Genomic DNA, 14,603 nt, shown 5'->3' with positions numbered 1-14,603 from the left:
ATTCTCTCTGGCTTTCCAAGCCTGACGTTTGGCCTTGAGACAGGATGGAAGCAAGGGAACCCCATGAACACGAGGTCATAGCCCTGTGTAAGCAGCCGAAAGGAAGGGCACTGTAAGATGAGGGACACTCAGACGAGGCAGACCTTCTCCAGCCCTGCCCAGGTGACCCAAAAGGTTGAGTGTCACCTGTGATTTTCATGATGGTCTCCATCCCCTACGACTTTGGCCTCCCCTTTGGCCCGCTGTCTCACCGTGAAGCCCAGAAGGAAGTCTTTTAGCCCAAAATGCAGTCGGGATGTCACAGGGTCCCCTTTCTTCATCAGGAAGCAGAGCAAGACGGAGTCATCTGGTGATGTCATTCCCAGTGCCGCCACACGAGGCGCAGTTCCCAGCTTGGAGCTGCCTTTCCCACACAGAGTAGGAGGGCTGCCCCAAGAATCAGGGAACAGCCCCTGGGGTGAGGCCACACACCCAAGCTACCGGTGTGGCAACTATGCCGAGGGCGGGAACTGCCTGAGACCTAGAGGACTGAGAATATAGCACAGTCCCCTCTGGAAAGGTCATCCGGCTGGGGCGCACCAAATCCACTTTGTTGGCCCCTCATGCGCTGAGCCTCAGAAAGAATCACACCCCGGGGGACTTGCTAGTTCCTCCTTGGTTCTGTTCTTGCCACTGTGATACTTGTGTTGGCGAACGGCGTGTATGACATGGCAAAATTCTCTAAGAAAAAATGGTTAGAGACTTTGGTCATTCACATTGTAAGGATGGAGAGGAAGGAAGAGAAACTAGAAATAGCAAGTGTGTATGTGTGTGCTTCGCACCGTAATTTAATAACCAAAAGTCAATGAGCACATATAATAGTTGGAAAACATAGCTGGCCTACATACAAATAAAACGCTGATGAGGTCCTGTGTGATACCATCACTAAGGGACTATCACGAACATCAATCTTGATATGTGTTTAGGTGGTAACAAATACTAAGTAAAAATTTTCAATCGGCAAAGAATCTTCTTCCACTTAGAAGTCAAATAAAACTTTAAAAAAAATTTTAAAGGCATCCCTTTCAAAGGTTTTCAAAATGGATGGGGGGGGGGTGTGGGAGGAGAGGATTCTCTACCTGTAAGCCCCCATCTTTTGAAAGAGAAGAGATTAAGGCTCAATCATGAGAGAGAGGATTGAATGACCCAGCGTCCCTAGGTCACTCTCTGGGAACTAAGCCACACATGCTCCTTTACTCTCCCCCTTCATTTCAAGATGACAAAACATTTTTAAACGACCTCAATATTTTCTTTACAAATCAAATTGCTTTACAGTTATACAATTAAGACTACAAGCGCCAACAGGCAAAAAAACAATTCCTTATTTCTTTCATCCTAAGAAGCACATTTCTCACTTCGAACATCTCTGAAATTGGGTATACCTTTGCAGTGGGGCTTAATCAGCACCCTTTCCTTTATTCCTTAGTAGTACATAAAATAATGGTGTGTCTTCCAATTGATAGCATCTTACGAAATAGAGTATACAAAACAGATTTTCAGACTGTCATACTTATGACTATCTAAAAACTGCTTATGAATCGTTTAAGCAGAGTATCTACATAAGAATTTTACTGACTGTTACCGATTCAGTCCAACTCAACCAACATTTATTGAGCACCTACAGTATGTCTGGGATGAGGAAATGGACCATTTCCTTATGACATCCATGATCTGAGAAAATAGTGGACACTTATCTACTCTGAGACAGGGCTGAAAAGGCTAATCTAGTATTCTTAACGGCGAATGATGAGAAGAAATAGACTAATTCTGCCAGGAAAAATTGTACATTGAACCTGGACCTGAAGGATTATTGGGATTTGGCTTAGCCTGTGAGGATGAGAGGAAAGGAACAGGGATAGAAGGGAGTTTCATAAAAGAGGGGGAGGGGAGAACATTCCAGAAAAAGAGTAAAATCTCTGAGGACTCAAAGCAGCATTCACCCAATATTGTAGAGAGGTTAAGTGCATGGAAAAGAGCTAGAGGATCTTGGGCTGTGGACACTCCACGCGGCGTGAGGAGTGGATGGCAAGTATAGCTGGGAGGCGACATCTCGCCCCCATATAGGGGCTTGGACATTATTGTGTGTGATGGTGCATGAGATAGGATTTTATTAGGGGAGATCCATAATCAGATATGTTCTCCCCACCCGCCCTGGGTACCACGGAGGAGAAGGTGGAGGTCTGTTCCAACCAACCAATCTGGCAGCGCCTGGGAGCGATAAGCTGGCCTGAACTGGGTCAGTGGGAGCCCAGGATGAATAAAGAAGAAAGGCAGGTGAAGTCGCCAAGACGTAGTGGCCACCGACGTGAGAAATGAGAAAGGGAGGAGAAAAAGAAAAAAGAAATGCCGCCGACGTTTCTAGCTCTGTAACTGACAAAAGGGAAGGTGACAGTCACGCCTCCGCCGCAAAGTCGAACGGAACGTCCAATTCGAAAGTGTCGTCACCGCCTGAGAGGCCAGAATTCACTCGCTGTGATCCTACTGGAAACTTGGCGTCCATTCCACATAAGTAAGGTCTCAGCACAAAGGAACCGAGGTGACCACACTCTGATGAGGCAACGACAGGAAGACACTTTTATTGACTAAGCCAAAACCTGTAACAACAAATGGACTAAACAGCGTCCACAATTTCACACGAAAATAAAAGTATGATGTGGGGCCATAAAGTTAAAATATACTCCGGGTTTGAGTTTGGCTCCCAAAACACTCTGGACCCGCAGGACGTCCACGCTGCTCCTTACTCACACGTAGGGGTTGGGTTTATAATTTCAATGAGATCATGGGCAGCAAGGCTTCACCTTTCAAAGAAGAGTGCGTGAAACAAGAGGTAGACAGCTACGTCACACCAGGCAGATGCTCTCGTTATGTGAGTGACCATGACGGGGAAGGCTGGGAGTGGGGCGCACGGTGATGGGGACGGACAGGTGGCGGGAAAGACCTGGACCAACTATGGGGTTACAAGTAACTCAATCCAACCTTCCTGACCCTCCATTCTCTTTAAAATTAAGAGGACGGTCTGAAGTTTCAATGTTCCCTGCACTTGAAGAAAGGAGTTTTTGTTTCTAGAACCAATGTTTCAGTCGAAACTCATGAGTATCATCATGGGAACCAAAATGAAGGTTCTCTCTGCTGGGCATTCTTACAGTAAATACGGAATTCAACGAAGGCAAAAATGCCACTAAGCTGGACCCCAGAAATGCAAGATGAAACAACCAATTCTTACTTTCAAGACTGGTGCAACATCTTTCTGGCTGAATAATGACTAACATTCACCCTAGCCAAATAACAAATCAGGAGAAACAAAAAGCACACGAAGTAGTTCCAGACCTGATTTTTTTGAAGTAGAAGAAAAAAATCAAACAAAGCACATACACCCCTCCCTGAAGGCATAAGAGGAAAATCGGCCTCTTTCAACACGAAGACCGGTCCTGGGAAGTCATGGGAACGTCTCAGAAAACAGTGATCCGTCAAAGTCCCTGTGCAGAAAACCCGATACATAAAATCACGAGGCAAATCTGTTGTTCCTTGTATGACAGCAACTGGCTTAAAAAGCTTGACATTCATTGCCAAGTAATATCTACCAGACCACACACAAAGCAAGCGAAACAGACAGTGTGCCTGCCTTCTAAGAATTAACGAGTCCACTCCTGTCCAGGGCACTAGTGCACAAATGGTTTTATGAGCATCCCCATTCAATACAATCATTCTGAGCATGCCCGCCCAGAACGGTGAGTGTGTCATCACTTATTCAATTAATGTATAAACTACATGCATAAGCTATTGTTCAAATAAATTATGCACATTTTAAATGTCTGTGTTATGTTTACAATATGCATGGTTTATTTGAACCAAACAGAAACACAGAGGAATTAAAATGCACGAGCCAGAAAGAACTATAAATTCTGACATTTCCTTCTCACGCCCTAACGAAATCATCTTGCACATCCATCTGACATTGACAACCACTGCTCTAGGACATAAAAGCCAATCCGGAAACAAAGAAAAAAATAAGGAAAAGACAGTCTGTGGTAAACTCATAGGAATGCCTCCTTCCCCAGCTGCATGGCCTTAGCATGAAAAAAAAACACTGAGGTACCTATTCCTTCTTCCTCCCCAGGGCTACCTGCATCGTTCCACCTTGCCCACCTAAGACAGGCTTGCTGTGGCATGGCTGACCGGTGGACTCTGCAAGTTGCAAGAGAACTCCCCGGCAGCAGAAAAAAGGGTCATCTATGGTTTAAAAAAAAAAAAAAGACAAGAGAAAAAGAAACAATCCCCAAATCTGGTGCTATTTATTTCTTGAACCTCTTTATTGATGAATTCCTCAGTTTCCACCATGACAATGGAGAAAGTCTAAATTTTACCTACACCTCAGTCTTTTAATGAAGCTACATTACAGCAGTGTCAAAATCACCCAGAATCTTCGGGAAAGAAACGTTTCACCATTTAGAAAACCAGGTCTGTAGAAACATGCCGGAAACTTGGGGCTGCTCTAAAATTATCTCTGCTAGCACTAGTTCTCGCTAAGGGCCATTAAATTATGTTTATGCAATCAAAATAGTAATCAATGTTCGTTCCTCGGTAGTTAATGAAACTGTACCATTTGTAGTAAAAGAAAATGCCCTAAGAAGGAAAACTTCACTTTTACAACCTCCTCATTCCCACCCACCACAAGATAGTACAAAAACTGGCCAAGATGCGATAAGCCAAAACACATTTCCCACCATCACTGCATTTTTCAGTGCAGGTAATCTCAGATACAGCCCGGAAAAGTAGGCAGGAAATTTCAATTACATACTCTGGAAGAATAAAAGCTAACAACGCATAAAGAAAAGCATTAAAAGATCTTTTCAAACAAAACTTTAGTCCTCATAAGTGGGAAGAATAAAGAAAGGTTCATCTTCCAGAAGAAATCCTTTCTCTTTTGGCCTGCTTCCAATCCAGAAACCACTGATACAGAAGGAGCTGTCCCTCAAGAGTTCACATGGTCGTGCCTCCCAGCAGCAGCTGACCCCTCTGGGCTGTCCCCGCCAAGAAAACAAAAATCTCTCCCCTTCCCTGAATTCCATGCTCTTATGCTCCTCAGCCGGTCTTCTAACTCCAACCGCAGGTTCTGCCCACAGCCTTCTACTAACTCTCCCTATGGAGTACTTTTCTCTTTAACGAATCGATTTACTTCCTTCCACACTCCCCGCTACCTCATCTCAAGTCTCCGGGACAAGTCCCTCCCCTCTTCCCGACCTCCTGCTGGCCACCTGCCAGCCCCCTCCATGGAGCAATTCCACTGATACTTCAAATCTGACATACCTTTTGTGGTTTAAACCTTCCATACGAATGTAATACAGACACTGGCTTCAGACTGATCTAGCCTTCGTCTGCCATTTAATGTCCCTGCGACCTTGGGCCACTCACTTAACATCCCTATGGAACACTTTCTCTATCCGCAAAATAGGAAATGTGCCTTTCAGGTTCGTGCTGGGGAGTGAGTGAGGCCACGTCCGTGAAGCACTCTTCCTTTGCTGTTTAGTTTGGACTTTGGGAATGTTCATGTCTTTCTTTCTGTCTGTCTTCTCCTTCTTTCCCTTTTCTCCCTTCAAGGTCCCTGAAGTATCTTCTGTACCTTTCCTGTCCCTTCTAATTCAGGTCTCCTTGCCTTTAATCCCCATTGCTAACATTCCTCTCTTCTGCCCCAACCACTCAATGCATACATCACCGCAAAGCCAAACTAATGCACATGAAAATGCATTAAATGTCCTTCGAGAATGCAGCCACTTCAGCCCCCGCTCGGCTAACTGACATACACACAGCCTTGGCCCCCAACAGAGAGGGCCAGAGGAATGAAGAAGCATCTTTCCGAAGAGTCAGGTTTACTCAGATTTACTCGGGAGGTTAGGAAGAGCCGAGGAGTTGGGGCGGCTTGAAAACGCAATAAAATTTCATATGTGTATGATTTTCTAAGATGACATACCCATCTTCCCCCCAAATTCAAATGGCACATGGAATGGTTAGAAGTGAATTAATTCTCTTTTTATGTTGGAGTGTGTCAGTGGAAGACCTTTCAAAGCTCTGGTCTTCTGAGATGTTTGTTTTCATTGCTTTCTTTTTCTGAATCCCTATAGTTATCAACTGTTTGAATATCTGTCCTGATCCATCTCCTTTGGTAGGATCACAGTTCCACGAGGGAGGGAACCACAGCTGATTGATTACCTTTTATCACGCCGTTCCGCGGCCTGGGCCCTGCATTTGCCAGGGCTCTCCAGAAAAACAGAACCGAAAGGAAGTGGACAGACGGATGAGAACTTCGAGGAACTGGCTCACGTGACTGTCGGGCCTGGCAAGTTCGCCATCTGCGGCGCAGACCGGCGGAGTAGAGAACCAGAAAAGAACTGAGGCTGCTGTCTCGAGCCCAAACGCATCTGGGCCCTGAATTCCTTCTTCCTGGAGCCTGCAGTCTTTTAGAGCCTTCGAGTGATTGGATGAGGCCCACCCACATAATAGAGGATAATGTGCCTTATTCAATGTCTACTGATTTAAATGCTAATCACATCTAAAAAAAAAAATATCTCACTGCAACATCTAAATTGATATTTAACCAAACAACTGGGCATCACTGCCTAGTCAAGTTAACGTAAAATTAACCATCACATGCCCCAATAGACTTTTTCTCCAGTACCTAGTGATGGCATCAATATCATCGAAAGGAACAAAAAGAATAAAATTTATTCCCCCACAGATTTGTAACAGAATATTCAGCAGATGCTCTTGACTGATCCCCTGCCCCAGAGTCCACCTGATGTGAGCTTTGAGAGGAGGTCTATTTGGGAGTATTCCCTGTAGCCTCAGGCTCCAGGAAATGAAAGGGTCACCGTGGACAGTGGTCTGACTTCCTTGATGTCACCTTTGCCATTTACTTCTAGACAATTACCTCCCTCCGAGCGTATGTCTCTTGGTAGCCAGCATCATTAAGAGTTGTGGCTCTCTTTTACTTCAGTATGAAAAACAGTATCAAAACACGTTAGCGGAGTGTAAAACACAAGCATACCAGCTTCCTCCCTGAATACCCCACACCCCCACACTTATGCAAGTTATAGGGGTCCTGGGTACATAAGCTGCCCTGTGGCGACAATTCTGCTCTAGCCTTGAATCTGAAATTACCACCCTTTCTCACCCCTGAGCCAAGACTTGAAGCACACAGCGGGGTGGGGGTGGGGGGTGTCCCCAGCAAGTCCTCAATTCCCATGCAGCTGGGCTGGAAGTTAGGCTTGAAAGCCCAGTGATGGGGAGGAGGGTCAGAATGATTGTTCAACAGCCTCCTACACCCTGCTCATGACTAATGCTTCACGCTGGGAAAGCTATTCTTCTCTGCTAGTTGGAACTGACAAGGCCACATTTAAACCGAACCAACCCTAGGGAGGCTCAGAAGCCACCACAGCCCTCCCAAGCCTTAAATGTGCCCCTTTCTGAAAGTATTCACCTTGAGAGAAAGCAAGTTGAGAGATTTGTGTTAAGAGCCCTAATTCTGCTTCTCCGATGGGCAGGAAGCTTGAATTTTCAAAGGCCAAACTGAAAAACATGCACAGTGGGCATGAGGGGTGTTCTCTGAGCACCAGGATTAACTTTTGAACCTGGGGCAAGTAACTTCATTTCTCTACGACTTCGGATTCTTCCCCAATAAAAGAAAGTGCTTCCAAAATGTTGGGCGTCACAAGAAAGGGCGCTGTCGGGTGTTGGGGAAAGGGCGTTGTGTACATAACCGGTGTAGGAATTTGTCTTTCCAGTAGTGATTTTCCATTCAAAATAAGATCCATAAGAGGAAGGAGGGGGATTAATCAAGTGTATTCACTAAATGGAGCGCAATGATCAAAATAACATCAGCCTTCTGGTTCTGCGGATGCCTCGCTCGCACGGGCACAGGGAGATGGGGACTGCGTGTGGCCTGAACTCATGTTGGCAAAGGGTGCCAGCTCCAGAGCCACCTGTTTCGTTCTTTTTCTCTCGCCCTGTCCCCACACGCACAGGAACAGGCTGCCATCTGTGCTGTACCAGGCTCGGCTCAGCTTTCCATAAAGGTAAATAAGATCCTGACGTTTTTCCTCCGAAAGAATTCTTTCAATGATTGTGTCCAGACCTCAGCCTCGAATTCAGCTCAGCCCATTTCGGTTTGAACATGTGCACCTTCTCTGTGGGTGCCACAGTTCAAGGTTCTACGGGGAGGCTAAGACGGCAAAGGCTTAAGGATCCTTAAAGGGTGGGGAGAGGAAAGGAAATGAGACAAGAACCCAAAAAATGTAATTGTCAGGGCCCAAGAGCTAGGCGCCCATGCAGCATAAAGGGTGTGATATAATGAAGTTCTTTATGCCAAGAATATGTCAATGAGGCTAACACTCTTTACAAGGAAATATATGCTCTCAACCAGGCAATGGTAAAACATACATTTATTTAGATTTTGAAAATATATACGATAGCCCAAGATGATAGTTTAATTTGACTGATTTTTTGAAAGCTGAATTTTGATTATTCAGGAAAAAATGATGATCACTATGGCATCTCATTTCAGAACACTGATGAAATCTTTGGGAAAGGAAACATTTCTAATTGTGGGGATTAATATTTGGTATTTGGAAATAATTTCACTATAAAATCATGGCATAGAGGAGAATACTCATTCTATAAAAAAAAGAAAAACACATTCAAAAGACCTTATTTAAATAAACAAGAACAGGTCATTTCAGATATACACAATTTAATTTTGAAATGGCTGGTTTTTCCCAAAAGAGCCCCATATGAAGAATCAGGATTTTTAGACAGGTAACCATGATGAAATATAAAAATTTTAAAATCTTGCCTGTGCATGAATCATCCACATGATAAAGAGACAATAATACTTAGGTGTTGAAACTCAAGTCTCTTCTGTTTCAAATATTGGTTTGAGAAGCAGCAAAACTTGTCTCCTTGTGTGGAAGATCCAGGATCCCTTTAGTTCTGATATGAGGATGGACTAGATCCATTCTTCTTCTTCTTTTTTTTTTTTTCCAACATCTACAGCACCTGGTCTTCCTGGGGGTCTCCCATCCAAGTACTAACCAGGCCCAACCCTGCTTAGCTTTTGAAATCAGACAAGATAGAGCATGTTCAGGGTGGCATGGCAGTAGACAGCTCCATTCTTCTTAAGGTCATGTCCTTAACAGCATCATAGGAATGGCCCACACAGGTCTATTTGAAAGGAACAGTCTAGAAATAGATGTATTCCTCTCTTGACTGTGCTTTGTGTTAAAAGAATGACATGAGCAAATTAAGAAAATAAATAAAATAAAATAAAAATTGCATATCAAAAAAAAAAAAGAGGGTATATTTGAAGACATCATGTTAAGTGAAATAAGCCAGACACAAACAGCCAAATATCGTATGGTTCCACAAGCAAAGTACCTAGAACAGTCATTGAGACAGAAAGTAGAATGGTGGTTGCTTGGGGGCTATGGAGAAAATGGGATAGTCTTTAATGGGTATAGAGTTGTGATTTGGGAAGATGAAAAAGTTCTGGGATGGATGGTGGTGATGGTTGCAAAACGATGTGAACATAATGCCACTAAACGGTATACTAAAAATGGCTAGATGGTAAATTTTAAGTTCTATATGTTACGCAATAAAAAAATTAAGGAGTATAATAAAAACTCATATCAGATGCTTCAAAATTTGAAAAAATTTCTATACACATTAGATCATTTAATCAACACAGCAGCCTGGAACAGGGGTATGTGTGTAACTCTTACACCAGTTTCTGTGTAGATGACAGGTCTACTGTCTAGTGCATGGAAGAATGGCTTGACCATCATCTGATATCAGGTCTATATCCTTCAAAACATGTTCTCATCACCACACTGTCTTCCAATATTCATAGGCATTTTATAGAAATACAGGAAATGTGTATGCATGCTTGAAGAAATATTCATTCTGTGGTCAAAGTTGGGAACTCCACTTCTTGCAGTGAAGAAATGAATTTCACTTGATTTAACCCAGTGCCTCCCAAGCTTTCTTAATTACGAAAGCTTATTTTGTGGAATACCTCTTAACAACCTGAGGGAAAGCGAGTGTTTTGTAGGTTACTACTATGGGAAATCCCCTTCACAAGATGTACCCATTTCTATTACTACAGATTCAATCTCCTTGCAAAATAAAGAGATAAGTCCTCAGGTATTCACTTAATTGGCAGGTTCAAGCATCAATACCATTACCAGCATTACCCTCGTTTGGTAATTTTCTCTCTCCAATTTTCTATCTTCCTCATCTAGATCATTCTATTGGCCATAAAAGTACAACACGGACCATGAGAAAGATAATAATGATCGACCTGGCATCATGGCTCACTCTCATCCACTGGGCATGGATCGCATGAGACCCATTCCAGGGTTCAAAAGTATGTGGTATAACTGGAAATACAATGCTATATGCGCCCCCATACAAACCCTGGTGTAAATGAGTCAGGGAAAGTAACAAATACATTATTCTGCGTTAATTAAATATATCAGAGGAAGGAGGTGCAGGGCGAAAAAAGAATACAGGTTATACAGGTGATCTTATACAGCAACAATTTAGATTTGGAGTTTAATATATCTCCTCAGCAGTCTCTTCCCACCAATTAAAAACACCAACAAACACAAACTGAAAATTCTCATCACAGGCTTGTTTTGTTGCGTTTTTAACACAGTGCAGCCAAAAACTTTTAAGACACAGCGATGAGTTGCTCGAAAATAATTTGTAATATGGCATGCATACTTAGTACTCAGAGAGACTTAGGTATCCCCTTCTGGGACTCAATCAAAAATAAATCTTCTTCCACGCCTGTTTAGGATGAAGGAAAACAGTCCCGGTTTTCAAGAAGTAAACTTGGCCGTGGATCCACGCCACCGCCCTCCCCTGCTCCCGTGACATTTCTGAGAATGCAATTAACTGCTGACATTGGCCCAGGTTTCCGTGGAGCAAACACTAAACCTGTCGACTGTTATTTCTTGCCGGGGCTTGTGCTGTTTGTTTGTTACGTACATTTAATTTATATTGGGAGTTTGTCAGCTTCTTTTGTTTGAACTTGACACAATGGGAAAAGCCCTTAAGGGTTAATTATTAATCTCAGAATGAAATCTGAAAAGATAATGAACAGGTCTTGAGCAATTGTGAGACACCCAACAGCATAAGTCAAAATCAGATCTGTTCCCAGACAAGACTAGCCTCAAACTTGACGGCATGTCATTAGCCACTACGTGTCTGAGACTAAGAGATTAGTGCTCATAGAATGGACTTTAGAGCCAGACAGAATCGAGTGGGAATTTTGCTTCTGCTACTTAATACTTAAGTGACTGTGGAAAGTTACTCCGTGTCACCCGGACTCTGTTTCCTCCTTGGTAAAACAAGGAAAAGAAGAGTAAATGGGACAGTCCCTTGAAAACCACACAGTCCACTGTCTGAACCACAGAAGTGATCAATACATGGTAGCCTGAAAAAAAAATGTGGGATCTTTCATTGCACCTCGATACTGATTCTAATCATAATCTCCAGGCTCTTGCATCGTCATTAGAAATTTTCAAAAAATAAGCAAGTACTAAAAAATGTTCTTGAAATTAGCGCCTGAATTTACAAAATCTCACCCCTTATTGATTACAATAAAAACACGTGAAGGCTTCGTACAGAATAGGAAAGCACAGCATATGATAATAGTCATGAGAGGCATCCAGTATCCATCTTCGGGCATAAACTATAAGGAAGAAAAGTGACAACTCAACAGACCAAAACCTTATAAAATAATACACCAATTCTTGAGTTCTTTTATGTCTTTGCAAACTTTCCCAAAAGATTATTGTTACCCAAAATTAAAGTCACAGAAGATTCAGCTTCTAAATATAAGTAACCATGTTGACTGATTAAAGATAACTAGAGATAAAAACTTAACATATTTTGGAAAGAATATGCCAATGGCAATACATTATTTATTATCCCACGATTTGTTAGGAATATGCAAAGCAAATCAGATTACTAAATATACACATACTAAAGTATAGATTTACTAAGATACTAATCCTATAATATTTAGATTTAAAAGGTCATAGTTTAAAGGGATCAAACCCAAATACCTGAAATCTCATGGTAGGAGGTACCAATAACAAAATGTGTTTGCTGTTAAGTTGACTCAGAAAAACCAGCACCAAAAATTTGACACGGAGTAGATAAGACCCAAGTACATTTGGAAGTGACAGTAAAGATGAATCTGAATCATGAATTTTAGAGCAGAGTTCATCTAGAGAGCGAGGTTACGTGATAGGACCACTTTCTGTTAACGAGCATAAACCATAGCTGATATGTTTGACACTAAGGGCTTAGGATTGGAATGAGGTCAGGATGTCCCATCGACTCTTTGACACGGATGTGATTATATCCTCATAAACCAGCCAGGAAGGGCCCAGGCCTAGAAACCAGAGGCCTATTTCTACAGGGACTACTTTATAAGAGCTAGATTAATACACTGGAGTTAAAAACTACACAATGAAAACTCTGGGTTCAATGTCTTACTCTTTCCTCTAGACTCTCTTATTACACAACCTATAACTATGGAATGCAGACAAGGGCATTAAATAAGAGCTCTGAGAAGCACGAAAGGGGCTCGGACAGGAAATATGTTCAAGGTAAAACTATGAATGGATATTAGACACGTATAATTGACTATCTCTCCTACCCAGGTGGGATGTTAGGCTCAGAGAATAAAAACATTATTATTCAATATATACTTGAGATGTCAACTCTCTCGCAAAACTGTCCTGCACCGCTATTCACAGTCAATTTTAAGGAACTTCTGGATTTAAATCTTCTGGATTGCAGAGCAGCACAACCTTCGCAATCCTTGGCATCGAAATAATTTATAATTGTTAAAACTGGAAAGACCTTTGAAAAACCACTCTTTGGGAGAGAAAATGACTACGATAAAACCGAAGCAAATGATACATTGAATTTATATGAAGTTCTACCCCAAGCTCCCAGTGGCCAGAATCAATGATACGTGGGGCTTCTGAGAGCGATGGGCTCTATTTGACTGTGAAAGCTACAGACATGGTCTACAACTAAAACAAAACAAAACGGAGCAAAACAAAACAAAACAAAACAAAACAAAAAAATGCCCTCTTTTCAATTTCCTCAGAAACTCCAGACCTACCTGAACATTTTCCATCTGTTCGTCCCAGAGGTACGAGACATGACAAACAGCAGAGATGGAAATAAGTATTTAGAAAACAGAGAAGAAAAAAGCAAAGAAGGAAAGAAAGAAAATCCAGAAAGTTTAGGGTCCAAAAAGAATCGGGATACACCAATTAAATTCCAGTTTTAAGTTTTCAAATACCCTTTGTTTCGAGAATCTGTTTTTAGAAAATCTATCCCATGAGTCTCAAAATTGGGGGTGCAGTTCAATTCAATTCAGCTAAACAACTACCATGTGTCAAAGGTAAAAGCGATCTGCTAAAATGAGAACATGGTTAGAGTTTTTTAAAGGTGGGTGTGGTTACTTAAAATTCAAGTGGACAAAAAGAACTTTTCTAGTCTTAGTAAATTCCGATAGCAGATTATATTATGTCCTTTACATGTTTTGAATTTATAAATTTACCTAACTCCTATCTCAGATAAGTTTCTTTTATCACACTGGTATACGTGTATAAGAGGGGGGGGGGGGAACTTATATTTATTAAAAAATGGTATAAATTTTAAATATTTTGCTTTACATGGATGTGCAACTAAAAGCATTCGTTATAGTTATCGTTTTCACTAAAATACTGCTTTTTTAAAACCATCTATCTACAAACACTTCTTTAAAAATCAAATTTGGGGGCAAGAATTTTAGTTGATTATTTTTAGAGTGGCAAATGATAATAAACCATGTAGGAAAAGTTAAGTGGTAATGAATGAGCATTTGGCTCCGCGGCTGAGGAGAAAAGCAGGCTCACAGAATCGAGGAGCAAGCAGGGAGCAGCACGGATGGAAAAGAAAGGGAAAGAGAAAAAGGAAGAAAAATGGAGGAAGGAGAGACAAGAAGAAGAGAAACTGGTTCTCGGCTATTCCCCTTCCTGACCGAACTACAGACAACAGCTGAAAAATAACCCCGGCAGGTCCCTCTGACAGCCGCTGGCCAGTGAGGGGCGGCTCCGCCTCCCGCATCCCCTCTTCTTGAGAAAGCTGCCTTTCCATCTATCACCCTGGGGATCTTACCAACACCCAGCTGTGGGGAAAAAAGTGATGACAACAATTTCAAACCTGAGTTTTAACATGACCGAACCTCTCCTAAGTCTTTTAATAATTTGTGTAAGAATGTGCCTGGAGGCCCAGAAGCTACCCTTCCGTGCCAGCGTACAAATTCTAAACAGCTCACTGTTTTTCCAATTCAGAAACAACACCAATTCTCCCCTAATACTTTCATAAAAACGTCTATGGTAATATTGACTCCGAGATAACCACAGAATATACTTTTTAAAAACCTGGTGACTAGACGGGGGAGGGTGCCCCCTTATACAAGTGGCCTGGCATGGGGGTGTCAG

General features: G+C 42.2%; 1 protein-coding gene and 1 pseudogene across 7 annotated transcripts in view; both read right to left on the bottom strand.

The window, feature by feature from the left end:
- TIAM1 (TIAM Rac1 associated GEF 1) overlaps positions 1–14,603 on the bottom strand; it is a 321,420-nt gene that overhangs the window by 131,976 nt on the left and 174,841 nt on the right. The gene's annotated exons all lie outside the window — the stretch shown is intronic.
- Positions 9,076–9,193, bottom strand: LOC118601964 (annotated as a pseudogene).

The sequence above is a fragment of the Rousettus aegyptiacus genome, unplaced genomic scaffold (assembly GCF_014176215.1).
Source record: "Rousettus aegyptiacus isolate mRouAeg1 unplaced genomic scaffold, mRouAeg1.p scaffold_m13_p_4, whole genome shotgun sequence".
NCBI lineage: Eukaryota > Metazoa > Chordata > Mammalia > Chiroptera > Pteropodidae > Rousettus > Rousettus aegyptiacus.
Note: the sequence above shows the minus strand (reverse complement) of the source record. Positions and strands in the feature narration are given on the sequence as shown.